The 20,653-nt window shown below is 34.0% G+C and overlaps 1 protein-coding gene across 1 annotated transcript in view; it reads left to right on the top strand.

The window, feature by feature from the left end:
- The window catches only part of EYS (eyes shut homolog), a 1,185,464-nt gene that overhangs the window by 377,829 nt on the left and 786,982 nt on the right, over positions 1 to 20,653 (top strand). The gene's annotated exons all lie outside the window — the stretch shown is intronic.

Here is a 20,653-nt window from a genome sequence, read left to right as displayed (position 1 = left end):
CAGAATAATTGATTACAATAGTTACATGATTATTTTCCCAGAGATAAATCATAATGATTTCAGGGTGTCCTCTAAAATAACTCATGCACTGTCTTTTATCTTGCCATTAAAATGGAGAATTCTGGATCATCTCAAGCATGTAAGGGTTTTTACAAACGCTCCTCATTTTTGGTGGCTAGTCAAGATTAGGCACTTTATTTCATTAAAAAGAATTCTGAAATAGCTGGCAATAGTTTGATTTACAATCAATGACAGTAAGAAAAATAATAAATGACTTTAGTAATATGGGAAAACTAACAGTGTCAATAGTTGACGTGATTGTAAAATATACAGAAATGTAAAAACCCAGAGTTTTTTGTGACATTATCAATTATTAAAATTGATATATCATCACAAATTACTGTTGACTGCCTCTCCATCTATATGATGAGAAAAAGACAACTTTTGCTAGGCTAAGAAAAAAACAATTCATAGTCCTCTATGTTTATTTTATTTTCCTTAAAAACCTTTATTAATTATAACCTACAATGTATACGAATTTTCCAGGATATTTTTCAGAGACTCTGATATATTCTTTTAGACATTCAGTTCTGTTTTGTTCCTAAAAACAATTTGTTTATGCATTCATGTATATGCGTGCTCAACAATCAGTTGCATCAAACACTGGCAGGAACACACCTGTGGCTGAACAAAATGGGTCTATAACTCATAGCTGTGATGAAGAACTCCCAGCATGTGAATCCACTGGGCATCCCAATAGGAGGTGCTGGAAAGGACTTAGGGGTTCAAGTTTGTGACACGTGATTTTGGGAGGGTTCAAGAAAGTAGAGCTTTGGTTTGGATAGGATATTGTCAGGAGGTAGGAAGCATTCTGTGATTGCGTTCATCAGACATCTTATGTAGGAGGATGGAAAACTAGACAGAGGGGTAGCCAACATGTTTACAGAGTCAGCACTCCTTTGACAGCCGTGATAGAAAACTGTTTGCTCTTCTCATGGTTTAGACAATGTTCATGGTTTGTCTGTATTTGGATTTGTTTATGGGATAGGTTTGTTTTTTGCTATGATTCGTCAGGGTCACAGTGTTGCCTTGTCTCATTTTGATGTTCTGTGAAATTGTCTATTGAAATGTTTAACAGGAGAACTCCATCATCTAGCTGTAAACCTAGCTTCTAGTTCCTGGCCAGCTCCTGAGTGTCCTGAATTTAGTTGCTGTTTTCTCTTTCCTGAAATACAGTCTCATACATACGTGTGGAGAAAAACATGTGTGTGTGTGTGTGTGTGTGTGTGTGCGTGCATGCATGTGAAATATATCACTTATGCGTGCCCACCTATTTGTCTAAAATATGTTATTCTCACAACGTCAAACAGAATGAGAAGACTCAAACATTATTAGCCAACAGGGTAGTGCTTTCATTTAGATAAACAGTATTATCATTTTATTCAGAACTTAAATATCTAAAACAAAACCAGCAACAAAGTCTATAAGGCTTAAACTTTGTTTTAATATTCATGAGACATAATCAGTCTTTCAAGAAACTCCAACGCCACTAATTGTGAACTATTAATGACTTGAATTCATAAATATGTCACAAGGCTTTTCCTCTTAAATTAACATACTCTCTTAGTCAGTTTGCCCATGCCTCAGAATTTTGAAAGATTACTGACTGTATTTCTACGATGGTAGGGTTGCATTCTTTTTCAGTATAAAAATAGAAGTCCAGCTGAAGTAAGCTTTCTGATTGTGTTTCTTTATGTGATTATAGACATGAAAACGTATTAATATAAATGTTATATTAACATTGGCTTCACTAGTTTGCATATTGAGGCGTGATTCACATATGATACAATTCACCCTTTTAATGGTTACAGTTGAGGAGTTTCTGGTATATTCACAGAGAAGTGAAAGCATTACCTCTCTCTTATTTTAGAACATTTTCATCACCCCAAAAGAAACCCATACGTACTGGCATTCCCTCCCCATTTCTCCCTCCTGAGTCTTGAAAACCACTAATCTGTTTTCTGTCTCTGTGGATTTGTCTGTCCTGAAGATTTCATACAAATGGAATCATGCAACAAGGGCTCTTTTGTGACTGGTTTATCACACTTAGCCTAATTATTTCAAGAGCTATGTTGAAGCACTTAATTCCTTTTTATGGCCAATAATATTGTATCACATGGTCATAGTACAGTAATTTATCTATTCTTAATTTGATGGACTTTAAGTTGCCTACTTTTTGACTGTTTTGCATAAGTATGTGTATGAACACATACTTCCAATTTTTTAAGTATATCACTCACTGTAGACTTGCTGAATTATATGATAACTCTATGTCTCTTATAGTTAGCATGCGATTAGAATGTTTTTTAAACCATTCTGCCTTTTGATTGAATTATTCACTCAATTTAGATTTAATGTAATTACTGATAAAATAAGGTACTTACGTTGTTTTTCTATTTTTACATGTTATAGATCTTTTTTGTTCCTCTGTTCCTCTTCATTGCCTTCTTTTGTGTTAGATATTTTTTCTGATATTACATTTTAATTTCCTTTTTACTTTTACTATGTATTTTTTACTTATTTTCTTAACGGTTGTCCTATAGATTTCAATTAACCTCTTAAAGCAATCAACATAGTATTAATACTAATTTAATTTCAATAGTATACAGAAACTTTGCTTCACTATTGCTCCATTTCCCACCACTTCCTTTAGGTTATTATAAATTATAAAACCATCAATGCAATTTTGTAATTATTGCTTTATTCACTGTCTTTTAAATCAGATAGGAAAATAAAAGAGTAACAAGCAAACAGACAAAAAGAACATTTATAGTGTCTTTTATATTTACCTATATAGTCACCATTACTGGTGCTCTTTATTTTTGTGTGTAAATTCAAGTTACTGTCCAGTGTCTTTTCATTTTAGCTTAAAAAATTCCCCTTACTATAAGGGCAAGTGTGTTAGTGATGAATTTTCTCAGTTATTATTATTATTTTTTTTAAACTGGGAATGTCTTAATTTCTCTTTTAGTTTTAAAAATAGCTTTCAGGGACATAGAATTCTTGGTTAACAGTCTTTTTCTCTCAGTACTTGAAATACGCCTGGCTTATGTGGTCTCTGATACATCGGTTGTTAATCTTACTGAGGATCCCTTATACATGAGTCACTTTGCTCTTGATGCTACCAAAATCCTCCGTTTGCCTTTTGATAGGTTGACTAACATGCCATTAGACTTTTATCTTTTTGAGTCTATTTTACTTGGAGATTTGTTGAGCTTCATGGGCATGCAGGTTAATATTTTTCGTCAAATTTGGAAAGTTTGGCCTTTATGTCTTCAAATGTTTTACCTGTCTTTTTCTCTCTGTCTTTTGACTTTGGAATTCTCACATGTGTATGTTAACATATTTGATGGTGTCCTACAGATATCTGATTCTGTTCACTTTTTTTTTTCCCTTTCGTATCTTCAGGATCAATAATTTTAATTGATTTATTTTCAAATTCACTGCTTCTTTCTTCTGCCAACTTAAATCTAAGGTTGTGCCTCTCTAGTGATTTTTTAGTTTCATTTTTGTACTTTTCAACTCCAGAATTTCTATTCATTTCTTTTTAAGAATTATACCTTTTTACTGACATTCTCAGTTTGGCAAGATGTCAGTCTCATAGCTTCCCTAATTATTTAGATATGATTTCTACTTTGCTTTGAACATATATATTATAGTTGAATTAATATCTTTGTCAAATCCAATATCCAGGCTTCCTCAGGGATAGTTTTTATTGATTGCTTTTATTCCTGTAAATGGAACATACATTTCTGTGCTTGTACAACTCATAATTTTTATATGAACAATTGACCTTTTAAATAATACAATGTGGCAAACCTGGAAATCAGATCCAGCATTTTTCCAGTTGTTACTGATTTTGTGTTTGTTTGTTTTGTTTTGTTTTTGTTGTTGTAATCTACTATTGTTTGCTTAGTGATTTTCCTGGAATATTTGTATAGATTATTTTTTTAATGTGTGGCTATTGAAGTCTCTGCTTAGCAAAACTAGTGGTTAGCTAATGACTTAAGAGATTTTAAAAATATCCTTGAACTAGAAAGTCTCCTAGCCTTTACTGAAAGAGTCTATATATGTTGAGCCTACATTCAACACCCAGTGAGGCAGTTTATAGCTCTGTCTTAGTCTTCACTTCCTGCTCGCACAGAGCCTCATAGTGAGAGACAGGAGATTAATGTCTTTTCATGTCTTTCTTAGGCCTGTGCACCAACTTTCAGGTTGTATTGTCTTCAGATTTCCCAGGAATATGCCTGGCTTTTCAAATTTTCAATGAAAATCTCATTCCCTGCTTTTTACCTTTAGGTGTATTGTCAACCTATTGTTAGCCTCAACTGGAATCATCACCTCAAGCAACCCACAGTGTTAAGCAATCACCACTAATTGTTTTTCATAAATTCCCTTTCTGCAGGGCTTTTTGAACAGAATGAGCTTTGAGTCAGGTCACAGAAAGTCTGTTCTTGAGAATGAAACATTCAGAGAGTTGCCAGATCAGTGAAATAGTGACATTCCCTGGGGAGAACCTTTTAGGTGAGCTCCAAACCTGCACTGCCCTCTCTACGAGCTGTCAGGCTGCTGGCTTCACAGATGCCATAACTGCAATGCTGTTGGTTTTCAAATCTTTTGCAGAGCTGGGGAGAGGGAGATGGGAATAGTGGAAGTTAAACCAGCACAAAGCTGACTATGCTGATAAGATTTAGCCATTTTTCTTGAATAAATACTCTTCAGATTGTTGCAAGCCTGCAGTTCATTTTCAGAGTTCTGAAAAAGTTGATTTTGATTATATTTTCCCATGTTCGTGTTTCTGTTACGTAAGAGTAGAGTTTCAAAGTCTTCTTCTGCCATTACTGAAGTGATTCTACTGAATTACATTTTATATTACTCAGAGAAAGAGAGAGAAGAAGTTCTAGAGTCAGAGGGTCTTGATCTAGGATATAAAGTTTGGTTCTGTTGCTAATGATGAGTATGAATTTTGTTCAAGTAGTTTAGTTATTTTCCTTAGCTTCTGGTTTCCTTATCTAAAAAGTGGAAATAATAATATTTATATCTCATTCAGTTACGGTGATAAACAAAATGTGTACACAAAGTATTTAGCTCATTTCTTGATTTATTGTAAACTCTATCACTAGTTTCTATTATTCTCAACATTTATCTTGCTTTTAAAATAAATGTCTGACTAAGATTAGAGTAGCATCTTATAAATGATGAATACTTAGAATTGTATAGATGTCGATTCATCCTATTATACACACACACACACGTTTACATAATAAAGAACACTAAAAAGAGACTTTTTGTAATTAAGGAAGAGTGTATTATCTAAGTTTAAGGCTCTCTGAAGGTTTCCTACAAACTTCCACTGAGTAAAAATTTCAGGAGGCTCAGTAAAGTATGCAATGAATATCTTATTTCATTTTGTGAAGTGACAAGTCTTAAAAAACTTATCAAAATTCTGTAAAAATTATTAAATTTTATACTATTTGGAGGAGTTCATGTTATATATCATGATAAACACTTAAAGTAACATATATTTTAATAGCTCAAATAAGAATTGCATTTCCTTGAACATACACTTCTATTCCTTGAGAAGAAAATATTAGGGAATAAAAATTGACTGGAACATCAAATCTCTTCAGGTAATCCCTGTGTCCTGAGTTACTGGACTACCTACATGGCTCAACTCTGAACAACTGGAGTTAACACAGTTTAGTGTTTACATAGTTTCGAGACATTAAAAAGCAAATCAGGCTAGGATGTAATTTGAATGCTGACTACAACCTGCCTTCTGCTATTCCTGGCACGGTTTAGAATTTAACTGCCTTCTTTACTCCTGATTTTCCTTCCCCCAAAGCAGAGTCAACAGCTTTAGTTGCAGATGGGGCTCTGTATGGCAGTTATTGGACCCAGATGCTGCACTCTGGAGCATGTTTTGCCAACAGCATCTGGCTCCTTTCCTGCCTGTGTAATTGGCATCTGTGTTGATTCTTTGGCCTGATTTTCTTATGGACACTTTAGTACGGACTTTCAGACAACATGAAGGTTTGCTCCCAGTTGACCACATGAATTTTTTCCTCAGTTTATAATTTATGCAAATCTGTCCTGTGTGCCTTAAATTACAAAGCACTATACCTTAGAAACTTTCTGTTTCTTAAAAGGATACTTTTTAAAAAATTGATGAATATTGGTGAAACAAGTTTGAAATCGTGTATAAGTAAAAAAAGCTATGTTGATCTGTATGTAACATTGAATAAAAACAACAAAATTCTGGTGTATTACTAGTTGTTTTTTTTTTTTTTAACTTTACTTAGCTTATACATAGGAGCACAAAAATGCAAATAATAAAAGTGAAATAAGTTCTAATATAAAAGTAAAATCACATCAGAATTATATCCAGGCAACAGCAATCTATGGTATCCACCTTTAGCAGATGGAAAAATTTTACTTTATAAAAAACAGAGTTTTTAACAAAATAATTGTTGGTATGTGAATCTTTCCTCTCCTTTTTGGATAATCACACCATATTCTGTTTTATAGATATAACATTACAACTACCTAGGAAATTTTAATTTTTTTGCAATTATAAATGATTATTTGGAGAAATGATTTTTATGTGCCCCTTTCCAGGCACATACATGTAAATTTGTACAGTAAATTCCTATAAGTGAAACTCATGAATCAAAGTGTGTCAGCATTCAAGATTTGGACCGATTTTATCAAATTACCATTTAGGCAGTTTTAATATTACCTTCACACAAGCAATTAATGAGACTATCTCTACCAGACACTGGTAGTTTATATTATTTTGTGCCACAACAAAATCTTTTAGTGATGCTTAGATATGCCTAGATTTTATATATGAGAGGACCAAGACTTAGATCATTTCACTCGTTTAAGCAAAATCACAATGTTAGAAAGTGGTGAATCTAAATATCAGACCAAGGTCTGCATGACTCCAAATCCATGGCTTCAGATCACCATCAACTAGTCTAGCTTTGAATATAAAATAGTACACGTATTCCCCTTACCTATCCCATAGCCACCAAGGGCGAGAAGCCATCGCTGTAGTTCTGACAAATTTGTACAAGATTAAATGGTTATCCTTTTCTCAGTGGAAAAATTGGAACCTCATGTAGTTCCAATTTCATCAAAAAAGAGTAACTCAAAGAGTAAGTACACCGTCTTTGTTAGACTGATATATCCTATGATCAATTATAATTTTACAAGTAGGTTTTCGAATTTACTGATTAAGTAAAATTAGTTTTTGGTGAGAAGAGCACAAAGGAAGGGGAGGGAAAAAAAATCACTGTTTCTTATTATAAGGCTTCTATGTTGCATGTTGGGTGGTAATGTATTACTTGAAGACACTGATAAACTAAACAGCTACTCAAGAACCATATTTTGAATGAATAAATGAACTCTCTTACTTCCCTGAAGCTAGATTGAAAGGGGGAAAGAAAGAGAGTTTGATTTATTTTTTTTCAGAATGAATCCAGTTCCTGGTTGTTCCCCACCTTAAAAAAGCTCCCCCTGTCCCTCCTTGTTAGTTTGCTAGAGCAGTACTTGGTGTCCCTTAGCTTCTACTGCATCACGCCGGTCTCTGCCCCTGCGTCCTTGTGCCATTCTTTCTGTGCTTGTCCAGCTCTCTCCAAATTCCATTTTCTTATGAGAACTTCAGTCATATAGGATTAAATCCCACACTCATGATCTCACTTTAACCAGGTGAACTCGTAAAGATGCCATTTCCAAAGATCACATTTTGAGACTATGAGTATTATGACTTCAAGATCTTTTAGGGTGACACAATTCAAATCATAATACCCTCAGATGTATTCTGAATACAGATATTAAAACATTTCTCATAACCACAGCAGCCCCAGATTTTAAAATTTACCACAGCCATATGTAAAATAACGTAAACACAACAGAGTTGGGTAGGAACATATTTAAAGACTATTTTTATCCTTGAAAAAAGTAGGAAACAAGTCTTTAAGCGTTAGTCTGTCTCATTTCATATAAAAGTTGAAATGAAAAGTGTTGTTGTCTTAGAATGTGTTTTATTTGTCTGTTTGTTCTTTAAGATCTGTTTTTGAAGCCGTTGACTTGTTTTATATAAAGCCCCAGAAATTATAAAATTTAAGAAAAAATGCAAAGCAAAAACAAAGCAATTCAGATACATCACAAATGGCTCATTAGAAATCCATCAGTCACCATTTGCTTCAGATCTGATGTTGCTTGTGAGGGCAATGACCATGACAGGCACAAAATGTAAATTCAGGGTTATGGGTTTTGCTACTAAAATTATTTTTAACTGAACTGTGGAAAAAGGATAATAAGCAGTTGCACAAAAAGAGAAATGGTGTAAATGTGAATCAGTGCTGCAATATCCAGATTTTTTTTCTGAAAAAATTATTAATCAGTCATGGTGTGTTACTAAAAAATAATATGGTATAATCAAGTACATGAGGCCCCTGCATTTTCCTCATTTTTTTGATTAGTCTATTTTCCATCACTTTTTTTTTTTTCCTTTTCTTCCTTTTTTGGGTGCAGGGGCAATATTTCAAGAGGAACACTCCTTTGGATAAGGCACTCAGCTGTTTTTAAGATTTTTTTTCTTAAGGTAGTTTTTACATATAGTAAAATATAAAGCTCTTATATATAAAGTGAGAGGAGTTTTGGCAACTGTATCTACCTGTGTAACTGCCTCCAAAATCAAGGTCTAGAACGTGTGCATCACCCCAGAAAATGTCTTTGTGCCCCTTCATTGTTTGTTTTCACCTTCCTTCCTCCTGCTGTTTATCGCACTTTCAAAAACTGTGCCTTTGGAATCACCTCTGAGTAAACTATTCAAAAATTACCAATGCATCCTTTTTTCAGCATGAAAAACAAATGAGTTTTTATATATTATGTTCTTGTTGGCAAAGGGTTTTCTCAAAATGTTTCTAATTTGTTTTAAACTGTAACTGTGGCCAGATGATGTCCAGATATCATTTCTCTTTCATATATGAGAAAAAAAAAGCTATATACATCAATTGATTCTCCCAATGAGATGTTATTAACAGAAGCGATAAAGGATTTAGGCCCTCTTTCTTTAGAACTCTTAATTTTCATCATTTCTGATTGTCACCTGCCATTCCAACTCAGACATAAAATAATTGATTAGTGCTATGTTTTTTCTTACACTAGGAAGTCTTGGCATAAATTTAGTGGTGAAAACTTTGTCTACCTTTATTATATAAAATTGTTTAATACTGTATAAATTGATTATGTCGCTAAATCAATAACTTTCTCTGGTTTATGTGCAAGTAGCTGCGTGTTTGTACTGTTAGTTTTGTTTAGGGTTGTTTTCTTTGGAGAGGGTTATTTCTTCCCAAATCAGCATAAACATCAAAGCGGCTTTGAGTATAACAATTCTTAACTTTCTAAAACAGTATTGTTATCTGAAGCATAGAAAATAAATTTTTTAAATAATATACACATTTCCTGAATGCACCTTATAATACTAACTACACAGATATTTTATTCTGAAGATAAGATCTTTATAAAGGTTACCAGTCATGGATAAAGGAAACACACCTCTGTATTAGATGCCTATGACAACATTAAAATATTTAACATAATTCAGGGATGTTATATCAGGTTAGTTTATTTTATACATATTTATTTGGTGAAATAATTTGTGATATTTTAAGTGCACTCACTGAGACTCATCAGTTTCCAAAATAATAAGACAGCTGATACGTAGAAAAGATTTAAAGTGATGCTAGGAATTCATTCCATGCTTTTTCTCCTAGACCTTTGTCTACAGCACATCATTTGAGCTAGTCAAAAAATCATTTTCCACAAAGTTACCATGTTACATCACGCTTTCAGTTTTCATGCAGAATCATTTTAAAAGGTGTCCATTCGAACATTTCTGTATATCTTGCAAAGCCATGCTTAAAGACATGGCCCATTATCTCTCCCAATGTCCCGTACTAAAAGACTGAAACATACATTTTTTTCCTGGACTTCATTATCAAAAAATATTATCCCTCTGCATAGGAAAATACGTGCTTTCTTTTGTCAGAAACTATAAAGCATATAGCCTAAATATTCTTCATATTTAGTCTTGATTTTTAAAATAAATCACAATCAGTGCATACCCTGGTACAGCCATTGTTTAAAAATATCTATCTTTTAGATTCTACCTCTTTTTCCTTTTCTCAAAAGTTTTAAACATTATGTCTGTCCTTTAATTTTTTCCTAAACAAGACTGTAGTTTGAAACCACTTGAAATATTGTGAGAAATTAAATCAAAATTTTATGAAAAGTGATATTCTGAGTTCACAGAAAATATGCTAGGATTCTAAACATTCCTCTGTATTCCTTTACAATGCACTGGAGGTCAGGACTTCTATGATACAGTGGCAGGTCATTAATCCACGCTTTATACGATGATTGAGAATACAACTATTATTTTAGCATGTGCTGTAAAAATAAAAAAATGAATATAAATGGCCCTCAAAATATTTTTTATTTAAAATTAATTGATTTAAGGGGAAAACACTTATTTTGCAAGGAGATATATATATATATAATTTCTAGCTTTCAGTGTTTCAGACACACCAAATATTCTTTGTTTAGTTCAGTTTTGGTTTTTTGCTACTCCTTCTGTGAAGTACTCTGTCTTTCTTATCTCTTATCCATTGTCTCAAGGCCTCTAAGACTTGGATATCACCTTAAAATTGCCTATAAGAAACCTCTCTCACCCCGCAACCCTGTGTTCCATATTCTTTTCTTCCCAGACTTACCACAATTTGTAATTGCATTTTTGTTTTTATCTGTTGACTTTATGTCCACTTCCCTTGCTAGACTTATGCAAAGGTGTTCTATTTCTTTAGAATGTTACTGTATACCATGCACCCTGCATGCTTCCAGACACTAACGAAGGCTTGTGAATAAACAAATTAATATGTATATCTTATTCATTTGATGTTATAATGAAGACATTTGCATATGCCTAGCCACTAGGAAATTCAGGTTTGAAACGTGTTATATTTGGGATCACTACTAACATTGTTGTCCTGATTGCCCACCACGTGCTTATGCTGGAGAATGCTGTCGGACCTTTGGCTTATGGTTCTCAATGGGTGGATCCCTCTTCTGGCACCAATTTTTAGGCACAGACACTCACTGTTATTCATTTCATTTAAAGCATGGACTTGATCTCAGTTATTTTCTTTTAGAGAAACAGATCCTTTGAAAGGGAGAGTGTTTACTTGGCTAGCGCTTCTTAAGTATTGAAATGAAGTTGAAATTGCTTTCCTCAGAATCAGTACTCCTGCTCCCTTGTCCTGAGAATCCCACTTTCTTCTTGTTAATTTTCATCTTCTATGTAGCCTCACTCTTTCTTACTTCAACATACCCTTACTGGACTGATTATTTCTTCTCTGTCAACATTCAACTTGAACTTTTGTATTCTCAATGAACATGCATTGATTTGGGTTCAATTCTAGCCCTGCAATTTTTTAATACATTTTTATATAGACTTTATTTAAAAAGCAGTTTTAGGACTACAGATAAAATTGTGTAGAAAATTCAGAGGGTTCCCACGTAAGCCCTAAAATGCTCTGTACTCCACCGACCACCTTCCCCTCCCTTAGCTACCTGGCAGTGTTGATCTTGTTACTACCTTTAAAGTTTTACCTCTTCCAGAATATCATACAGATGGAATCATATACTATAAAGTTTTTTTTTTTTTTCCCAGACTGGCTTCTTTCACTTAGCAATATGCATTTAGGATTCCTCTATGTCTTTTCATAGCTTCATAGCTCATTTATTTTCATTGCTGAATATTACATCATTTTTTTAAATCTGTCAACCCATTGAAGAGCAACTTGGTTGATTCCAATTTTTGGCAATTATGAATAGACTACTGTAGAGATCTATGTGGAGGTTTTTTTGTGTGTACATACATTTTCAACTTATTTGGGTAAATATGTAGGAATGTGATTGCTGGATCTTATGATAAGCTTATGAATGTTTAACTTTGTGAAAAACTGCCAGATTGTCTTCCAAAGTGAGTGTACCATTTTGCATTCCCACCAGCAATAAATGAGAGTTCCTGTTGCCTTGAGTCCCTGCCAGCTTTAATGTGTCATCAGTGTTTTGAGTTTGTCATTCTAATAGGTGTGTAGTGGTACCACGTTGTTTTATTTGGAATTCCAATGACATAGATGCTGAGCAACTCTTCATGTGTATCTGTCATTTGTATATCTCCTTTGATGAAGTAGCTGTTCAAATATTTTGAGGAAGTATCAAAACCTATTTTATTTTATTTTTTATTGAAGCATAGTCAGTTATAATGTATCAGTCTCTGGTATACAGCATGATGTCTTAGTTATGCATATATATACATATATTTTCATATTCTTTTTCATTAAAGGTCATTACAAGATATTGAATATAGCTCCCTGTGCTATACAGAAGAAATTTATTTTTTATCTATTTTTATATAGAGTGGTTAACATTTGCAAATCTCAAACTCCTAGATGTGTCCCTTCCCACCCCCTCTCCCCAGTAACCGTAAGATTGTTTACTGTCTGCGAGTCTGTTTCTTTTGTAGATGGGTTCATTAGTGTCCTCTTTTTTATTTTTCTTTCTTTCTTTTTTTTTTTTTAGGAAAAAAGCCATATTTTAAAATTGAGTTGTTTGTTGAGTTTAAGAGTTCTTTGTATATTTTGGATACAAAACCTTTATCAGGTATATGTTTTGCAGTGCCTCTCAATCAGTGCTTTGTCTTGTCACACTCTTTATGGTATCTTGTTCAAAGTAGAAGTTTTTAACTTTTATGAAGTCTAACTAATCTTTTGTTTTTCTTTTATAAATCATGCTTGAGGTGTTTTATCTAAAAAGTCACCACCACACCCAAGATGACCTTGTTTTGTTTCCATGTTATCCTTTAGCTGTTGTATAGTTCTGCATTTTACACTGAAGTCTGTGATCCATTTGGAGCCTGTTTTTTGTTCATGTGTTCTTGAGCAGCTTAGGGTCTTCATTGAAGATCAGTCTCATCAGCTTTAAATTAAAAAGAGTGGTGCTTATTTTTCAGTCATGTTCAAGTAACATGCATATGGTCCCAAAGACTGTGTTCTGCCCATAGGAAGAAGTCAAGAATCTTAATTTTCTCTACTCCTCATTTCTATCCCTAAATGTATCACCCTGTATATGGAAATCTAATAGTGGAATTCATGCTACCCTTTGTCAGCAGATCATAGTTCACCTTTAGACAGTATTTCTTTAGATTGTTGTCACACCTGCTGGAATTAAAGTTCAGTCTTACTTGTGCATTAACACATCATGTTGTCAAAATTTGTCAAGACTGATTTCAGCAGACATTGAAAAACAGTAGTTTTTCTTAAAGATACCAAAGACAGAATGTCTGTGGTTTTATATCTCTTGAGACATTTATCAAAAAGCAAATGCAAAAGAATGCATGGAGATAGGAAAAACCTTCAAGTTAGTAAACATATGATGACAATTTAAAATTTAAAAAAACAACAACACACAAACCAAATAGAACTGTTTATTATTTAAGGATACATATATAGATAAAATTATGAAGAAATATTTGCAAAAGATAAACCAAATATCAAGGTACTGGTTCTTTTTGAAGGAATAATGAAAAAATATGATGGGGCAGGTTTTCATAAAGAGCATCAAATAACTTGGGAATATTCTATTTTTTAATAATGGTGGGATATATGCTGGAAATGCAATGATTAATAGTCAAAAAGCAAGTAGACTTACTTAATCAGTATTATACTTTGTAATATCTGAAATATAGAACAAAATAATGAGTTGAAATTTAGAATTGTAGACTTTGACCCATATTTCAGACATTGCAATGTCAATATAAGGGACTAGATATAATTACTCAATTACAGATCTATGGATTTTTTTTTTTTTTAATGTCTACGGATCATGTTGATTTCAGAGTTAAAGGCTTACTTTCATTCCCTCAGGCAAAACTTCCCCTTTTCATACTTTAATCCACTAAAGAGCTGAAATCTTTGAACCAGTTGCTCCAAATTTTGGCTATGTCGATTGGACTATTAAAGTAGTTTTAATAAGTCTCCCATGAGTTAATGAATCTAATCAAACACACACAAATGAAATGTTACTATGAATTGAAATTTCACAATAAAATTTCAAGATGGTTTTAAATATTTCTTTATTTCCCAGAAAAACATAATTTTATAGGTACAAATATAGATGCAGATAATTACATTAATTCAACTGTAAATATCTGAAAGTATGGTTCAAACAGGTTTAGTTGATAACAAAATCACCAGCTCATTTAACTAGAAGTCCAGAGATAAAGTGAGCCATGGAAGTAGGAAATGACCTCATTTGTCTGAGATCCCTTTGGGGGATCTGTGTTCTGACTCTATTGGTAAACTACTCCTTCAAGGTGCAAAGTGATATAAAACATCCTGGCTCCACATGTATATCCCATGGCATCATTGAAAGGGACAGAGAGCATTCCTTCTGGAGGTTGCTTCATTAGGCTGAGAAATCATATTTCTCACAAGACCTCAGCAAATGTCACAACTCATTAACATGCATTGTGTCAAATGTTCACACTGAATCAATGCTAATTAGTTGAGTCTGTGTTCCTAAACATCTCATCAGGAGATGAGTAAACATGTCTGTACACTGGAACTAAGACCCGCATCCCAAGCTGAGAGATTGAAATTGATAGATCCTGGGTGCAATCTGAGCTTCAGAATTTTCAAAAGCTAGTGGGTGGTTCTAATGTGCAGCCAAAGTTGAAATTCACTGTCTTAGAGCGATCAGACTCACCCAAGCCACGGGGTATCAGCACAGAGTCAGTTTCCCATTTAGCACATGATATGCAGAAGAATGGGTAGATACCTGAATAAAATGAGATATATAAAGAAACAGGCAAAGGAGAATGGGCGCTATGTGGTTAACTGATAATATCTGCAGGCTTTCCCAGTTCTAGATACAGTATCTATAATCTGAAATGGAAAATAAAAAGACTTTGGCATAGGAAAATTGGGTTAGATGTTTTGAGCTTAGGAGGATATAGGATTAAAGATGAATATAATAAATGGCATTAAATCAGACTCAACATGTTTTATAGATTTCTGTATAAAAATAGGGAAAACAAGCAATCATTCAAAAATTCCAATATATTTGTGTTCTCTATTCATAAAAACTTTATAGATATAATGAAAATGGAACAACAGTAAACTGAGATTTTCATAAATATTAGAGGATCCATTTATTTCAGTTAAAATGGACGTAATACCTGTACAGAGACAGCTGTTATCCTTAAAAACATTTACATGTTGACTGGCTTTGACAACAGATGTGGAGACCACCTTTCAATGGAGACACTGAAAGATTTTATTAAAGTGGAAATGTGTTGGAAAAGGACAAAAACTTTATTTCATTTATTGTTAAGAAAAGCATATTAATTATTTGGGCACTGAATGAATTACAAGGGAAATGAAGGATCAGATGAGGAGAGAAAAGATCTGATGGAGAGAGAACAGCAGGAAAGCCCAAAAGAATGGGACCTTCCCCTGGAGGCTGAGCTGGACAACAGCATAAGTGCCTCATTGAGGGGATCCAAAGTGAATGCATTCACCTTCTTTGTGGGCAAACACCATGCATAGACAGATCTTAGTATGTAAAAGACAAATAAAGCAATAAAAAAAAATGGGTTGCTACCCCATGCTACAGAAAAAAAATAAAAGTAGGATTTGAAATTAGGAGGAAAAGCAAAGCACTGGAAAAAAGTTGTTTGATTCTAAGAATATTGCATGCTCTAAGTGAAAAAGCTACTGGTACACCATTAGATTAAGAAAAAAAAATTCCATCTCCTACTCAACCCACTAACTACTCAGTACTTCCATAATTAATAATAATAGCCTTAATCAAAGTGCCCACTAAATTCCAGGTGCTTCTCTAAATATTTTGTAAGTAGCAGCTAACTTAGTCTCTACTTGAGAAAGATATTTTATTGTCCCCATTTTTAGGGAACTGAGACTCTGAGAAATAACCTTCTAACGTTTACACAGCTGCTATAATAAAGCATTTGCAATCAGAATATCTGAACTTCTATGTTTCATTCCACATGTCTTACTACTTTTTGCAAGCTTCTAAAATTTCTCCAAGTATACAGAAGTACATATATATGAACATTGTGATACTATTGGAATCAAGTTTGTAATAACCTTTAATGAAAAAGAATATTAAAATGAATATATCTGTATCCATGCATGACAGGGACATTATGCTGAGCACCAGAAACTGACACATTGAAACTGACTATACTTCAATTAAAAAAAAAAAAGTACTTCATCTGTTACAACAGCAGCAATCCAGCTATTACTTGGTTGACCTTGAATAGTTCATGGCCATCTTCAAGGTGATGCGGGGTTTTTGGTAGGGATCTGGTGAACAGAGTGGAGAAATGATAGTGGACCCTCCTTTTATCTTGAAGGTTGGTACCATCTCTGTTTCTTATCCAGAGTGCTATGTTATTTTTAATTTACAGTACTGGCCAGAGGGTGGGAGTTTAAGTGAAGAGATAGGTTCGAAGGCTTCCAGTTTTCATTCTCTATAGTTCTAACCACCAAGTAGAGAAATGATGTGAAGATCTACCAAGTAAAATGTTAGCCCATTTCAAATATATCTGCAGGGACTCGGAAAATGACAACAGGAACCAGTGGACCCATAGTGAGCTACTCCTGAGCCAGGTGCATTTATTACCTTGCCTCTGCATGCCCCTCTTCTAGCACCAAGACACTGAAGCTTCAGAAACCTAGATGTCAAGGACAAATTGAACTCAAGCCCAACATTTTGGAAATGTTTGTCATTCTTTCTCTTAAATGTAGTTACAAAAGTAAATGGCCATAGGTCTTCTTAGTGGAATCATTACAGTATCTTGTAGGGTGTTTTTTCCTGGGCACCTGGCCTCTCCTTCAATCAGTGGATTTGGGTTCTGGAAACTGGTCAAGGGATCCCAATTATCCATTCTTAATTTATCTGATCTATCCTGCGCCTGGAGACAACGTGTTCTATTAAGTGTCTCCATAGTTCTCTGAGGATCTGCACCCCCAGACTGCCTCTCTAACCTTGGGGATCATTATAATCGTACCCTGCTTTCTCTGATGGTTATGTGCCGCCCCCTGGTCTTTTTAAATCCCAGAATCCTATCATCCCTGATACTTACAAGTAGTTAATTTTGGTAGTATGATCCTCTATAATCAGGCCTGGCCTCCCGGGAATAGCCAACACTAAGCTTCTCATGAAGTTGATGCACCTCTAAAAACCATATGTCTTATCACTTTAATAAGAAGGATGGTCTCCAGGTCCTCCTGCAGAACATGGTCACTTTTGTATGACTTTATGTAAAATACATCTTTTCGCATGCTCGTTTCTCTTAGCTTTTGATTTCTTTTTTCCATGGTTTGCTGTGATGATTCTTGTATTACTTCTCTAGTTAGCATGGACCATCAATTTCTCCAAGCTCCGAAGGATTGACTACAGAATTTCAGGAAGGAAATAGGATCGTAGGTATAAACACTTTGCACATAACCCCTGTGACACAGAGACCCTCGAGTGACATCCCTTAGAAGAGATTTCTCCACCTCCTTTTTTTCTTCTCCTTTTTTCTCTCTTCCCCATCTCTGCTGCTCTTATTTCTTTTTATAATCTCTCACTTCCTTTAAGAATAAATAAATATGGGTGCTTTCTAGATTCTTTGAAAAGGAAATATTCTACAACCTTATATTTTAATGGAATCGTAGGTCCATAATGATTTCTATAGCTCTAAATACTTAGCTGTTTTCTTAAGTAGGTTAATTTTCATATATATTTTTGTCATTGGCTAACCCCAATTGTACTGCTGTTCATAATTAATTGCATTGTATGTGTACAGCCTAGAACTAGGAGTATATGATTGGCAATTAGAGTATATATTGCTGATACATAATACTATGGAGATTATATATAATATGTGTGTGTGTATGAGATAACAGATATAGCATTTATTATAATGCTAGTCCCAACAACAAACCAAAGATTTATTCATTTCCTACTTCCTTCTGTACATTTTCTAAATGTACAGAAGTGTTTTGCCTTTGGTTGCTCTGTTGATTTCTTTTCTGAGACTTAAAATCTGATGTTTATTCAATTTGGAGTTGAAAATGTGTCTCCCTGTAAAACTTCTGACATGTGCACATCTAGGGATGATTTTACAAAATATTCTCAAATTTGTTTAAGCTCCATCTCTCAGGACTTTAGCTCTTTTAACTAACACACTGTATCCTGTTTTGTCTTCTAAATGTCCACCTCCTACTCAAATGGTACTTGAAAGAAAAACTTACTTATATACATCTAGAGTTTTTATTCCCAAACTGTATTTAAAAGACTGTGTGTGTATTTTTCAGGTGTTATTTGAGTACAATTTGAACATAATTGTGTGTGTATAGTTGATAACTATTATGTATTTGATTACACATGCATACATATACTTAAATTTTAGGAAGTAAAAATGTACAAGTACAAATTTATCTAAATATGTAGGAAATTGTATTTAAAAGCAGACTTTCATTGACTTGTCTAAAGGATTTATTTTGGGAAAAAGAAAAAAAACAGTGCCAGAAATAACGCTTATTTGCTCAGGAAAACTGACAGATCATCAATTTTCTGTGTTTATACACACACTTGCACACACACACACACATATACAAACACCATCAAAAATGAAACATAAAATATAAAAATTTACACATTTTAAATGTAAACTGAGGTTATGGTTTAAGTTGATTCATATAAGTGTCCCTGTGAGCCATGTTTATAGCATTAGCCATATTCCTGAATCAATAGGTAAACTCACAGGATGGCAGCCTTTAGTCTTGTAGTCAGCACTTTTATATGTATTTTATTTTACCTTATTCGAATTAGTGTTAGTCATTTTCAAGATTAATTTCTTGTGCTCACTGTAGCTCTAAAAAAAGAAACCTACTACCATCTGATCATTTGTCTCAGTGGCAAATGCTCTGTTCTTAAGGTTTCTATGTTGTAATGACAATGGAAAAAATGGGCAGCTGCTCTTTGTGTCTGACCCATGGCTGGCTCTGGTTTTCTATTCCCAGATTTAAGGATGTAAACTGGGGTTTTCTTCCAAATACAGTATGAGTTCCATCAGAGTTACTTCTTCTGGTTCTGAGTGTGAGTGTCCTGGAGGTTCGAGCCAAGGCAGCTTCTGCCTCTGCTTGGCTGGTACTTCAGCTTCTTGTTCTGAGATGAAGATGCTCTGAATCTTGAACAAGCTTGGAGTTGTTTTTCCGAGCTGCTGAGAGCATCTTGAATTCAACAATTGTGAAAACCTCTATTGATCAATTGTCTTCTTATACAGGAGATGAGATCATGTAGAATACTGGAAACATGTAGATAATTTAAATAGAATTATACCAAGGAAATATCCAAATAGTTCATTTACATCAAAATGAACGTTGCTTAAAAATATAGAAAATTCTCCCAGTATAGATAAATGTATTATCTAGTATTATGTATATACTCTATTTATAAAAGATAAATATTCTGTGTCCCACATTATAAAGTATACATCTCTTGAATATATATATATTCAAGTGACTTGATAAACTTGTTAGACTGGATAGACTTGATAGACTGGATAGAAAAGATCTTTTCCTATTAATATTAAAACAGAAATTCTTAAATTCATTTAGAATATGTACTCAGTGTTCTAACCTTCACTCTCAAAAAAATAAAAATAAAATTGAAAAGATTTGTTGTCTATCAATCAAGTGCTTGTCAGGTGATCAAACTAGAAGAATTATTTTCTACTTATTCTTTCTCATTCAAAGATTCCATAAAATATTGAAGAATATATCACACAAGAGATGGCTAATTTTGTATTATTAATAAATTAAATTTGTATTTCAGTAAAAAGGCCAATGTTGAACTTAATTGATGCTAAATTATTCCTGGCAATACTTGCTAAATTGGCCCTTGAATTTGTATTACAAGCTTCATTTTTCCAGAGTCCCACTGTTGGAATTTCTTACATATAAAACAGTATCTTAAATCAAGCAATTAATGTAAGTTACTGTGTAGTAAGCATCAGTACCCTCTCCTCCTCTCCCGCTCCCATAGCTATCCTTCCCTATCTCACCTGATAGCACCATTTTCTCTGCAACACTGAAGCTAAAATCCACCGAGTCCCCCCCATTACCCACTCGGCCTCATTAGCGTGTAATAATCATTGTCCAAGTGTAACAGGGAAGAACAAGATCTTTTCCTTTAGCTCTAACCCTGGGCTCTGTTTCCAGTGCTCAGTCATGTTGGATCTGCACCTTTTGTAAAAGAATGTTGCCTAGAGCCTGAAATAGGCAGGAGAGCCCATTCTCAAGGCTCTGACCTTTAAGGGTGTAACACTTTCCCATTCATATTGAGATAGAAGTTTGTAGAACAGAGAATAGCATTGTCTTGTTAGAGGTTTACAGGAACATCATCATGACCTGACCTAGGTGTCCAGCTGCAAGAACAAAGGATT

This window comes from Camelus bactrianus, chromosome 8, assembly GCF_048773025.1.
Source record: "Camelus bactrianus isolate YW-2024 breed Bactrian camel chromosome 8, ASM4877302v1, whole genome shotgun sequence".
NCBI lineage: Eukaryota > Metazoa > Chordata > Mammalia > Artiodactyla > Camelidae > Camelus > Camelus bactrianus.
Note: the sequence above shows the minus strand (reverse complement) of the source record. Positions and strands in the feature narration are given on the sequence as shown.